The sequence below is a fragment of the Molossus molossus genome, unplaced genomic scaffold (assembly GCF_014108415.1).
Source record: "Molossus molossus isolate mMolMol1 unplaced genomic scaffold, mMolMol1.p scaffold_m16_p_7, whole genome shotgun sequence".
In the NCBI taxonomy this organism is placed as follows: Eukaryota; Metazoa; Chordata; class Mammalia; order Chiroptera; family Molossidae; genus Molossus; species Molossus molossus.
In genome coordinates, this window is record NW_023425401.1 from 70,273,511 (window position 1) to 70,287,727 (window position 14,217).

Consider the following 14,217-nt stretch of genomic DNA (forward strand, 5'->3'; position numbering starts at 1 on the left):
TCACCAAGTAATCAAAGAGAAAACCCAAATAAAATCAGAAACAAAAGAGAAGTAACAACTGACAGTACAGAAATAAAAAGGATCATCAAAACATACTATGAACAATTGTATGCCAACAAATTGGACAATTTCAGCAAAATAGATAAATTTTTAAAAACACACAGTTTCCCAAAACTGAGCCAGGAAGAGACAGAAAATTGGAACGAGCCAATAACAACAAAAGAAAATTGAAGATGTAATTAAGAAACTCCCAGCAAACAAAATCCCAGGTTCAGATGGCTTCATGGGAGAGGTGTACCAAACATTCAAAGAAGATCTAACACCCATTCTCGTCAACCTATTCCAAAAAATTCAATAAGACAGAAGACTTCCAAACTTATTTTATGAGGCCAGCATAATCCTAATTCCAAAATCAGATAAAGACACTACAAAGAAAGATTACTACAGGCCAATATTCCTGATGAACACAGATGTCAAAACCCTTAACAAAATATTAGCAAATCAGATCTAGCAATACATCAAAAAAAAATATTCACCATGACCATATGAGATTCATATCAGAGATGCAAGGCTGATACAATATTTGCAAATCAATAAATGTGATACACCATATTAAGTAAATGAAAGGTTAAAACCAATGATCATATCAATAAATGCTGAAAAATTATTCAACAAAACCCAGCCCCCATTTCTGATAAAAATGCTCAGCAATGTGGGAATAGAGGGATCATATCTCAACATAATAAAAGCCATATATAAAAAACCCATGACCAACATAATGCTCAATGGGCAAAAACTAAAACCATTCCCCTTAAGAACAGGAAATAGACAGGGAGCCCACTTTCAGCACTCTTATTTAACATGGTACTGGAAGTCATACCCACAGCAATCAACCATAAAGAAAAAATAAAAGGGATCCAAACTAGAAAGAAGGATGTGAAACAGTCATTTGAAGATGACATGATACTGTACATAGAAAACCCAAAAGACTCCATCAAAAATCTACTAAACTTAATAAATAAATTTAGAAAGTAGCAGAATACAAATTAATGTCAAAAAATGGATGGTATTCTTATATAACAATGAACTCATAGAAAGAAACTAAAACACAATCTCATTTACCATTGTGGCAAAAAAATTAAGATACCTAGGAATAAATTTAACTGAAGAAGTAAAGAATCTATTCACAGGTGGAAGAAAAATGGCGGCAGAGTGAATGGAGCTACACAGACCATCTCCCAGGACCAAACTAGATTTACAATGAAAATAAAGACAAATTGTCAGGAAGGGGCAACCGAAAGACACCTTGGAGGACCACATAACCAGGGACACGGAATCAATCCTGGTAGGCTTGCGAGTACCCGAGAGTTGGCTGGGAGCCCACGGTCCGCAGCAACCTGGGCTGGGACCAGCAGACTCAGCTGGAACCAGGGGACTCGGTGGGAAGCTGCTGCTGCTGCTTCGGCTGCGACCCCGCCTGAGTCTTGCGAACTCTGCTGCTTGCTAAACCCTCGGCTGGTGCCGCACATAATGGCACGAACTGGCTGAGACCAGGGAATTGGCGGGAGGACGCTGTCGCCTTGGCTGCGACCCGCCTGAGTCCTGCAAACTCTGCTGCCTGCTAATCCCTTGGCTGGTGCTGCACAGACTCCCTGGGATCAGGGGACTCTGCTGGAAGCTGCTGCCACCTCAGCAGTGTCTCAGTACCGCAGCTTAGTCCTGGGGCTTCTGCTGAGTGCAAAGCCCTTGGCTGGTACCACAGCCGTGGCCACAGTTGGCTGGAAGCAGCACCCTCGCCCTTGGGTTAAACGTTGCAGGTGCTCCGCGACGCAGAGTCTAGACAGAGGCTAAATTGGCAGCAGCCACTCACCTTGGGCTCCAGCAGAGGGAAGGCAAACTGCAATGGAACTGTGTGGGGACACTAGGGTTTTGGAGGGTGATCAGCGCTTTTGCTGAGTGCAGCCACGAACGACAGTGGTCATTATACCACTTCCCAGGGCCCTGGGGAGAGGCAGAGGCCCCTCCCTCAGATATTCAACCCCACTCGCTGGCCACTGAAATGCTAATTGAGGCCCATTAACTACCAGCAGCTGCCCTGCCCTCCGGAAATCCTCTTACACTGAGCACCTGAGGGAGTTTTTCACTCAACTCAGAAACCAAAGTTCTTCAGGTGACCACTACTAATAACCTCCAGGCAAAAAAAAGCCAGAGAATAACTACCATTCCCTGGGCTAGCAACACTAACCTAAAAAGCAAAGGCTTGATGGTGGTGTTTAAAGTGGGTCCTCCCTGGCTCACCCAAACCCAGGACAGAAAGCCACAAACAGCAGAACACCAAAACCCACAGGGAAAATTTGGCAGACTCCAAAGCCCTCTGTGATAGCCAAAATGGTGAAAAACAGAAACAAAAGCCAAATGAAAGAACAAGAGAACTCTACCGAAGATGAGATAAATGAGGTGCAGTTAAGCAAGTTAACAGAACGAAAATTTAGAGCCATGACGTTGAGGAAGCTCAACAGCATGTGTAAGGACATGAGCACCATGAGTAAAGACATAGAAACATTGAAAATCAACCAGTTGAAAATTAAAAACCACCAAGAAGAAATGAAGAATGACATATCAGAAATGAAAAACACATTGGAAAGTCTAAAAACCAGAGTAGGGGAAGCTGAGCACTGGATCACTGAATTAAATGATAGGGTAGAAAAAATCAACCAATTAGAAAACAAAAAGGAAAAATGTTTAAAAAACAGGAAGACAGCTTAAGAGAACAGTAGGACAACGGGAAACAAAATAATATTCGCATCATAGGAGTCCCTGAAGAGAAGAAAATGAGCAATGGTTAGAGAACATATTCAAAGAAATAGTAACAGAAAACTTCCCTAATTTGGTGAAGGAAGAAGGCATTGAAGTTCAAGAAGCACAGAGAGCCCCAAGTAAGAAGAACCCAAACAGGCGCACACCAAGACACATAGTAATCAAACTGCCAAAAATTAAAGACAAAGAGAGAATCCTAAAAGCAGGAAGAGAGAAGCAACAGGTTACCTACAAAGAAAATCCCATAAGGCTCTCAGCTGACTTCTCACAAGAAACTCCAAAGGCGAGAAGGGAATGGCATAAAGTAATCAAAATCATGAAAAACAAGGATCTGAATCCAAGACTACTCTACCCAGAAAGGCTATCATTCAAAATAGAAGGTCGAATAAAGAAGTTCTCAGACAAAAAAAAGGCTAAGGGAATACATTAGCACCAAACCAGCACTCCAAGAAATGTTAAAAAGGACTGCTATAATTAGCAGGATAAGTGGGAAGAAAAATAAAATCACACTACACAAAAATGGCAATAAATAAGTATATATCAATAATCACCATAAAGGCAAATGGATTGAATGCTCCCATAAAAAACACAGAGTAGCTGATTGGATAAGAAAGCATGACTCATCTATATGTTGTTTACAAGACACACACCTCACAACAAAAGATTCACATAGATTGAAAGTGAAGGTATGGAAAAAAATCTTCCAAGCAAATGAAAAGGAAAAAAAAGCTGGGGTAGCAATACTCATATTTCATAAAATAGACTTCAAAATGAAGGCCATAACTAGAGACACAGAAGGCCACTACATAATATTGAAAGGATCTATCCAACAGGAAGATATAACCTTGATAAACATATATGCACCCAATATAGAAGCACCAAAATATATTAAATATCTTCTGGAGGACTTCAAAGGAGAAATCAACAGCAATAAAGTCATAGCAGAAGACTTCAAAACCCCGCTGACATCACTGGATAGTTCCTTTAGACAAAAAAATTAGCAAGGAAAGAGAGACTCTAAATGAACCACTAGATCAAATGGATTTAATAGATGTCTACACAGAATTACACCTCAAAACTACAGAATTCACAATCTTCTCAAGTGCACATGGGACATTCTCAAAGATAGACCACATGTTAGGGCACAAACTAAGTTTCTACAAGTTCAAGAAGACTGAAATCACATCAAGCATCTTCTCAGATCACAATGGCATGAAACTAGAAATCAATTGCAACAAGAACATACAAAGACATTTGAACATATAGAAGCTACATAGCATGTTATTAAACAATGAATGGGTCACCGAGATCAAGAAAGAAAAAAAAAAATTCCTGGAAACCAATGAAAATGAAGACACAACAACACAAAATCAATGGGATGCAGTGAAAGCAGTTCTGAGAGGGAAGTTCATAGCACTTCAGGCCTACCTCAAAAAACAAGAAAAATCTCTAATAGATTATCTAACCTCACGAGTTAAAGAACTAGAGAGCAAACAAAAAGAAAACCCCAGAGCAAATAGAAGGAAGGAAATAGTAAAGATCAGAGCAGAAATAAATGACATAGAGACCAAAAAACAATTCAAAGGATCAATATAACAAAGAGCTGATTTTTTGAAAAGATAAACAAAATTGATGGACCCTTAGCTAGACTCACCAAGAAACAGAGAGAGAGAATCCAAATACACAATCAGAAATGAAAGAGGAGAGGTAACAACTGACACCACAAAAATACCAAAGATCTTTAACAACTACTATCAACAATTATATGGCAACAAATTCGACAATCTAAGCAAAATGGAAAAATTTCTAGAAAAACAGTCTCCCAAAACTGGATCCGGAAGAGACAGAAAACTTGAACAGACCAATAACAACAGAAGAAATTGAAGATTTAATCAAGACTCTCCTAACAAACAAAAGCCCAGGCCCAGTTGGCTTCACGGGGGAGTTTTACCGAATATTCAAAGAAGAACTAATGCCCATTCTCCTCAAATTATTTCAAAAAATTCAAGAAGAACGAAGACTTACAAACTCGTTTCATGAAGCCAGCATAATTCCAATTCCAAAACCAGAAAAAGACACTACAAAGAAAGAAAATTACAGTCCAATATCCCTGATGAACATAGACATCAAAATTCTGAACAAAATACTAGCAAATCCGCTCCAGCAATACCCCCAAAAATTATCCACCATGACCAAGTGGGATTTATTCCAGGGATGCAAGGCTGATACAATATTCGCAAATCAATAAACGTGATACGCCACATAAATAAAATGGAGAATAAAAACCACATGATGATATCAATAGATGATGAAAAAGCATTCGACAAAATCCAGCATCCATTTCTGATAAAAACACTCAGCAGTGTGGGCACAGAGGGATCATATCTCAACATAATAAAGGCCATATATGAAAGACCTACAGCCAACATCATACTCAATGGGCAAAAACTAAAAGCATTTCCCTTAAGAACAGGAACAAGGCAAGGATGCCCACTTTTGCCACTCTTATTTAACACAGTACTGGAAGTCCTAACCACAGCAATCAGACAGGAAGAAAAAATAAAAGGGATCCAAATTGGAAAGGAGGAAGTGAAATTATTTGCAGATGACGCGATACTATACATAGAAAACCCCAAAGACTCCATCAAAACTTTACTAGACTTACTAAATGAATTTGGCAAAGTAGCAGGATACAAAATTAACGTCAAGAAATCGATGGCATTCTTATACACCAATGATGAACTCACAGGAAGAGAAACTAAGAAAACAATCACATTTACCATTGCAGCAAAAAAAATTAAGATACCTAGAAATAAACTTAACCAAAAAAATAAAGGACCTATACACAGAAAACTACAGGTCATTGAAAAAAGAAATCGAGAAGATATAAAAAAAGTGGGAGCACATACCCTGTTCATGGATTGGGAGAATTAACATCATTAAAATGTCCATATTATCCAAAGCAATCTATAGATTCAACGCAATCCCCATCAATATACCAATGGAATACTTCACAGAATTACAACAAGTCCTTCAAAAGTTTATATGGAACCAATAAAGACCTCGAATAGCCACAGCAATCTTGAAAACGAAGAACAAAGTTGGAGGGATCATATTACCACATTTCAGGTTATACTACAAAGCCACCGTAATCAAAACAGTCTGGTACTGGCACAAGAACAGGCATATAGACCAGTGGAACAGAACAGAAAACCCAGAAATGGGCCCAAGGCAATATCCTCAATTAATATTTGACAAAGGTGGCAAGAGCATACAGTGGAGTAAGGACAGCCTCTTTAATAAACGGTGCTGGGAAAATTAGACAGCTACATGCACAAAAATTAAACTAGACCATCAACTTACACCGTACACAAGAATAAACTCAAAATGGATAAAAGACTTAAATGTGACTCATGAATCCATAACAATCCTAGAAGAAACTGTAGGCAACAAAATTTCAGACATCATACGCAGCAGAATTTTCACTGACACATCACCTAAGGCAATAGCAACAAAGGAGAAAATAAACACATGGGACTCCATCAAACTCAAAAGTTTCTGCACAGCGAAAGATACAATCATCAAAATGGAAAGGCTACCCACTGTATGGGAGAGCATAATTGCCAATGATATATCAGATAGGGGATAATTTCCAATATATAGAGAGTCCTCATACAACTCCACAAAAGCAAGACAAAGAACCCAATTAAAAAATGGTCAGAGGAACTAAATCGACACCTCTCCAAACAGGACATACAAATGCTAAGAGACATGTGAAGAAATGCTCATCGTCACTAATCATCAGAGAGATGCAAATTAAAACAACAATGAGGCATCACCTCACTCCTGTCAGAATGGCCACCATCAACAAATCATCAAACAACCAGTGTTGGCGAGGGTGTGGAAAAAAGGGGACTCTTGTACATTGCTGGTGGGAATGCAGATTGGTGCAGCCACTACGGAAAACAATATGGTGTTACCTGAAAAAAATTAAAAATTGAACTTCCATTTGACCCAGTGATCCCACTTCTAGGAATATACCCTAAAAAGCCTGAAACTCCAAACAGCAAGAATATATGGGCCCCCATGTTTGTAGCAGCACCATTTACAATAGCTAAGATCTGGAAACAGCCTAAGTGTCCATCAGTAGATGAATGGATAAAAAAGGTGTGGTACATATACACAATGAAGTACTACCCAGGTATAAGAAAGAAAGATCTCTTGTCCTTTGAGACTACATGGAGAGACCTGGAGAGTATCATCCTGAGTGAAGCAAGCCAAACAGAGAAAGACAAGTATCATATGATCTCAGTTGTTTGTGGAATATAATGAACATAACAGTCTGAGGAATGGGGTAGTCCCAAAGATATAGAGGTGGGGTGCAGACTCACAATCCCCAGAAGAGGGGTTGGTGGGGGAGAGTTATACCACAGAACTTATATGCATGTATGCATGAACAGTGGACATGGACAAAAAACTGGGGACAGGGTGGAGGGGGGAATCATTGGGGGGAAAAAGAATAACATCTGTAACAAAAATTAATTACTAAGTAATATATATATATTATATATATATATATATTATATATATAATATATATATATAACCACATTAAATAAAAATTGCCATAAATAAGTACATAACAATAATTACCTTAAATGTAAATGTTTTAGGTACTCTGAGAAAGAAACACAGAGTATTTGATTGGATAAAAAAGCATGAGTCATATTCATGTTGTTTACAAGAGACCCACCTCACAACAAAAGACTCTCATATGTTGAAAGTGAAGAGATGGAAAATTTTTTCCAAGTAAATGGAAAGGAAAAGAGAATTGAGGTAGCAATATTTATATCCAATAAAATAGACTTCAAAATGACGACCTTAACTAGAGACAAAGAAGTCCACTACGTAATAGAGCAAGGATCTATCCAACAGGAAAATACCTTGGTAAACATATATGAACCCAATATAGGAACACCAAAATATATTTAAAATCTTCTGGAGCACTTCCAAGGAGAAATCAACAGCAATACAATCATAGCAGGGGACTTCAAAACCTTGCTGACATCACTGGATAGATCCTCTAGATAAGCAATTAACAATGATACAGAGACTCTAAATGATGCACTACATCAAATAAATTTAATAGATATCTACAGAGAATTACACCCCAAACTGCACAATTCACATTCTTCTCAAGTACACATGGGACACTCTCAAAGATAGACCACATGTTAGGACACAAACTAAGTCTCTACAAGTTCAAGAAGATTGAAATCATATCAAGCATCTTCTCAGATCACAATGGCATGAAACTAGAAATCAATTATAATATAAACATGCAAACACATTAAACACATGGAGGCTAAATATCATGTTATTAAACAATGAATAAGTTACAAGGAAGAAATTAAAAACTTCCTGGAAACCAATTAAAATGAACACACAACAACACAAAATCTATGAAACACCAGCAAAAGCAGTCCTGAGAGGGAAGTTATAGCACTACTGGCCTATATCAAGAAACAAGAAAAATTTCTAATTGATATCTAACTTCACAACTTAAAGAACTAGAAAGCAAACAAGATGAAAAACTCAGAGCAAGTAGAAGAAAATAAATAGTCAAAATCAGAGCAGAAACAAATGATATAGAGACTTAAAAAACAAAAACATAAAAAACGTAATTGAAAAGATCAATGAAACAAAGAGTTGGTCCTTGAAAAGATAAACAAGATTGATGGACTCTTAGCTAGACTGACCAAGATACAAAGAGATAAGACCCAAATAAACAAAATCAGAAACAAAAGAGGAGAGGTAAAAACTGACATCATGAGAATATAAAGGATCTTTAACAAATACTATGAACAATTATACACCAACAAATTGGACAATCTAGGCCAAATCAACAAATTTCTAAAAACACACAGCCTTCCACAACTGAACTGCGAAGAGATAGAAAACTTGAACAGATCAATATCAACTAAGTAAATTTATTATGAAATCAATAATCTGCCAGCAAACTAAAGCCCAGGCCCAGACGGCTTCACGGGGGAGTTTTACCAAACATTGAAGAAGAACTAACATCCAGTCTCCTCAAACTATTCCAAAATATTCAAGAAGAAGGAATACTTCAAAACTCCTTTTATGAGGCCAGTATAATTATAATTACAAAACCAGATAAAGACAGCACAAAGAAAGAAAACTACAGGCCAATATCCCTGATAAACATAAATGCCAAAATCTTTAAAAAAATATTAACAAATCAGATCTAGCTATACATTAAAAAAGTTACTAGACATGACCAAGTGGGATTCATGTCAGGGATGCAAGGCTGGTACAATATTTGCAAAGCAATAAATATGATGCACCACATAAACAAAATGACAGATAAAAATGATATGATCATATCAATAGATGCTGAAAAATTCAACAAAATCCATCACCCATTTCTAATAAAATCACTTAGCAATGTGGGAAAAAAAGAATCATATCTTGATATAATAAAGGCCATATATGAAAAACCTACAGCCAACATCATACTCAATGGGCAAAAACTAAAGGCATTTTCCTTAAGAACAGGAACAAGAAAGGGATGCCCACTCTTATTTAACATAGTACTAAAAATCTTAGCCACAACAATTAGATGTGAAGAAAACATAAAAGGGATCTAAACTGGAAAGGAGGATGTGAAACTGTCATTATTTGCAGATAAAATGGGACTGTACATAAAAAACCCTAAATACTTCATCAAAAATCTAGATTTAATAAATAAATCTGGTAGAGTAGCAGGATAAAAAATTAACATAAAAAAATTGATGGCATTCTTATACACCAGTAATAAACTCAGAAAGAGAAACTAAAAAAAAAAAATCTTATTTACCATTGAAGCAAAAAAATTCAGATACCTAAGAAAAAACTTAACCAAAGAAGTAAAGGACCTTTTTTCAGAAAACTACAGGACATTTAGAAAAGCAATAGAGGAAGATATAAAAAAGTAGAAGCATATCATATACCTTCTTCATGTATTGGAAGACTTATCATTAAAATGTCCATACTACCAAAGTAATCTATAGATTCAATCCAATCCTCATTAAAATACCAATTATATACTTCACAGAACTAGAACAAATACTTTAAAAGTTTATATGGAACCAAAATAGACCTCAGCCTTAGTAATCTTGAAAAAGAAGAACAAAGTAGGAGAGATAATAATACCGGATATCAGGTTATACTGCCAAGCCATTGTAATCAAAGCAGTATTGTACTGGCACAAGAACAGGCATATAGCTCAATGGAACAGAACAGAGATCTCAGAAACTGGCCCAAGACATTATGCTCAATTAATATTTGACAATGGTGGCAAGAGCATACAGTGGAGTAAAGAGACTTTTTAATAAATGGTGTTTAAAAAATTAGACATCTACATGCAAAAAAAAAATGAAGCTATACCACCACCTTACACCATACACAAGAATAAACGCAAAATGGATAAAAGACTTAAATGTAACTTGTGAATCCATAAAAATCCCCTAAGAAAATATAGGCAACAAGATTTCAGATAGCACATGCAGCAGAATTTTCACTGATAAAATGCCTAAGGCAAGAGAAACAAAGGGAAAAAATTCATACATGGGACTACATCAAACTAAAAAATTTCTGCACAGCAAAAGAATCAACATCCAAATGAAAGGGAACCCACTATATTTCAGACCATAATTGCCAAAGATACATCAGATAAGGGGTTAATTTCCAAAACATATAGAGTACTCATACAACTAAACAAAAGGAAGAAAAATAACCCATTTAAAAAATGGGCAGAGGACCTAAATAGATACTTCTTCAAACAGGACATACAAATGGCCAAGAGACCATGAAAATGCTCAATGTGACTAATCATCAGAGAGATGCAAATTAAAACAAATGTGAGGTATCATCTCACACCTGCCAGAATGGCTGCGATAAACAAATCATCCAACTACAAATGCTGGGGAGGGTGTGGAGAAAAGGGGACTCTAGTACAGTGCTTCTGTGAATGCAGACTCGTATAGCTATTATGGAAAACAATATGGTGTTTCCTCAAACAATTGAAAATTGAATTGCCATTTGACTCAGTAATTCCACTTCTAGGAATATACCTTAAGAAGCCTGAAACACCAATCAGAAAGAATATGTGTAACCCTATCGTCATAGCAGCACTATTTTCAATTGCTAAGATCTGCAAACAACTTCCGGTCAAGATGGCGGCATAGGTAAACACGGTATCGCGTCCTCCCACAACCACATCAAAGTTACAACTAAACTACAGAACAACCATCATTCAAAACCACCTGAAATCAAGCTGAATGGAAGTCATACAACTACAGAATCAAAAAAAAAAAAAAAGCAGCTACATCCAGACTGGTAGGAGGGACTGCAGCGCGGGCTGGTCCCACACCCAAGTGTGGTGGATAAAAATCAGGAGGCTCCCGTGGCTGGGAAGGTCCTTCCTGAGGACTGAGGGGTCCCCGTCCCACACCAGGTGCCCCGTTCAGGGTTCCAGTGCCAGGAAAAGAAGAACCCATAACTTCTGGCTGGAAAAACCAGCGGAAACTGAGGCTCAGGGAGGCTGAGGCGGCTGGAGACCCAGGCAGCTCCCTAAAGGGCCAGCCTCGGATTTATCGGACTCACTCCCTCTAAGGGCGCCAGAGACATACAGGGAAGAACTGAGCTGTTTGGCACTGGAGCGAGGGCTGGAGAGGGGGCTTCCTCGGGGACAAACGTGCTGTAAGAGGCCTTTGTTCCTTTGGTGAGCCCTTCCCGGGGGTGGCAGACAGAAGCCATATCTGGGACTCCAGCAACCTGGCTCACACTGGTAGCCCTGCCCTGCTGACGCCCTGAGGCCCCGCCCCGCCCCACCCAACTTTCAAGCCCACCCAAGCTGTTGCCACTTGCTTAACCATAGGATTGGCCAGTCTTGGATCCTGCTTCAGGTTTTTCCTAAATTCTTTCAAACGAGCAGCATCGGGTCTCAGCGAGCCCCATACCTCTTATTAAGTAATACACAGAAACAAACACAGGGAGGCAGCCAAAATGAGGAGACAGAGAAACAGGTCCCAAATGAAAGAGCAGAACAAACCCCCAATAAAAGAACTAAGCGAAAGGGAGATAAGCAACCTAACAGATACTGAGTTCAAAATACTGCTTATAAGGATGCTCAATGAACTTAGTGAGAACCTCAGTGAACTTAGGGAGGGCCTCAAGAGCATAAAAAAGGACCAGTTAGAAATCATGGATACACAGTTAGAATTGAAGGAGGCATTAACTGAAATAAAGAATAATTTACACAACTTCAATAATAGAGTATGTAAATCCAAGGAGCAAACTATCGATTTGGAATATAAGAAAGCAAAAAATCCCCAATCAGAACAGCAAAAAGAAAAAAGAATCCAAAAAAATGAGGATAGTGTAAGGAGCCTCTGGGACAACTTCAAGCATGCCAACATTCGCATCTTGGGGGTGCCCGAAGGAGAAGAGAGAGAACAAGAAATCGAAAACCTGTTTGAAACAATAATGGCAGAAAACTTTCCTAACTTGGTGAAGGAAACAGACATACAAGTCCAGGAAGCACAGAGAGTCCCACACAAGATGAACCCCAAGAGGCACACGCCAAGACACATCATCATCAAAATGCAAAAGGTTCAAGACAAAGAGAGAATCTTAAAAGCAGCAAGAGAAAGGCAGCTAGTTACATACAAGGGAGTTCCCATTAGGCTGTCAGCTGATTTCTCAAAAGAAACTTTGCAGGCCAGAAAGGAGTGGCAAGAAATATTCAGAGTGATGAAAACCAAGAACCTACAACCAAAATTACTCTATCCTGCAAAGCTGTCATTTAGAATCGATGGACATATAAAAACTTTCCCAGACAAGAAAAAGTTAAAGGAGTTCATCACTACCAAACCGTTCTTATATGAAATGATGAAGGGTCATTTTGAAGAAAAAGATAAAATGTAGGAACAAACAAAATGGCAATGAATACATATCTATCAACAATGAAATCTACAAACAAAATGAACAGGAAGAACAGAAACATTCTCATAGATACAGAGAACATTTTGTTGGTTGCCAGTTGGGAAGGGGGTTGGGGGAATGGGTGAAAAAGGTGAAGGGATTAAGAAGCACAAATTCATTGCTAGACTGACAAACCTCAAAGGGAAAGGGGTTGGGGGGGGGGAGAAATAAACCAAAGAACTTATATGTATAACCAATGGACACAGACAATAGTGTGGGAAAAGGTGGGAGGGGGGCGGGAGTGGGGAGGAGGGGTCAACGGGGGAAAAATGTGGAACATATGTAATACATTTTACATCCAACAATAAAGATTAAAAAAAAAAAAAAAAAAAGATCTGCAAACAACCCAAGGGTCCATCAATAGATGAGTGAATAAAAAAGCTGATACATGTACACAATGGAATACTATGTAGCTGTATGAAAGAAAGATCTCTTATCCTTTGAGATGACATGGAGGAACCTGGAGAGTATTATGCTAAGCAAAATAAACCAATCAGAGAAAGCCAATCAGCATAATCTCCATTATTTGTGGAATATAATGAACAAAATAAGCTGATAAACAAAATAGACCCAGAGACAAATAAAGAAGTATGATTCAAACTGATAAACCTCAGAGAAGGGGGGTGGAGTTGGAGTTGAGGGATGAGATAAAGCAAAGAACTACATGCATGTATGCTTAACCATTAGACATAGACAACAAAGCTTGCTGGGGCGGGGGGGGGGGGCAGGATTGGGAAGAGGGTGTCTGGAGGGAAAAAGGAGAAACATCTGTAACAAATATTAATTAATTAATAAAAAGTAATAAAATTTTTAAAAAAACAACTTCAAAAAGAAAAAAGAAAAAAGAAATGTGTTTCATCTCCTTTGCAGTATTAATAATAGCTCTTACCTCTAGTAGTTTCAATAAACCTTAAGATAATGTCCTACAGTCTGGAGATTTCAGACCATCTTTACCTGTTTTCACTCTACCTCTGAGAAACACAAATGTTGATTCCATTTTATAAATGGTAAATTTTAGGCACAAAAATAAAAGAATTTATTCAATTCACCCAACTACAACTCTATGGAGTTAAAAGGAAACACATATTTGACAGTCATCTAAGTATTATAAATCATGTGGATAGCACAACCATGTAATGGATATCTGGAGGGCTTAGAATGATACAGGAAGGTTGAGTTGAGTTTCTGTATCAAACCACTTGCATGATAGCAAAGTTCTTCTTTTTTGGGGTGTCATGGACCTAGTAAAGACCAGCATACAGTGACTTTGAGACCACTAGACTTCTCATCCTACTAGGCTTCTAGTCCCAGACTCTATCCTATGAGTTGCTTATTTCCTAGCGTTTCTCAAAGA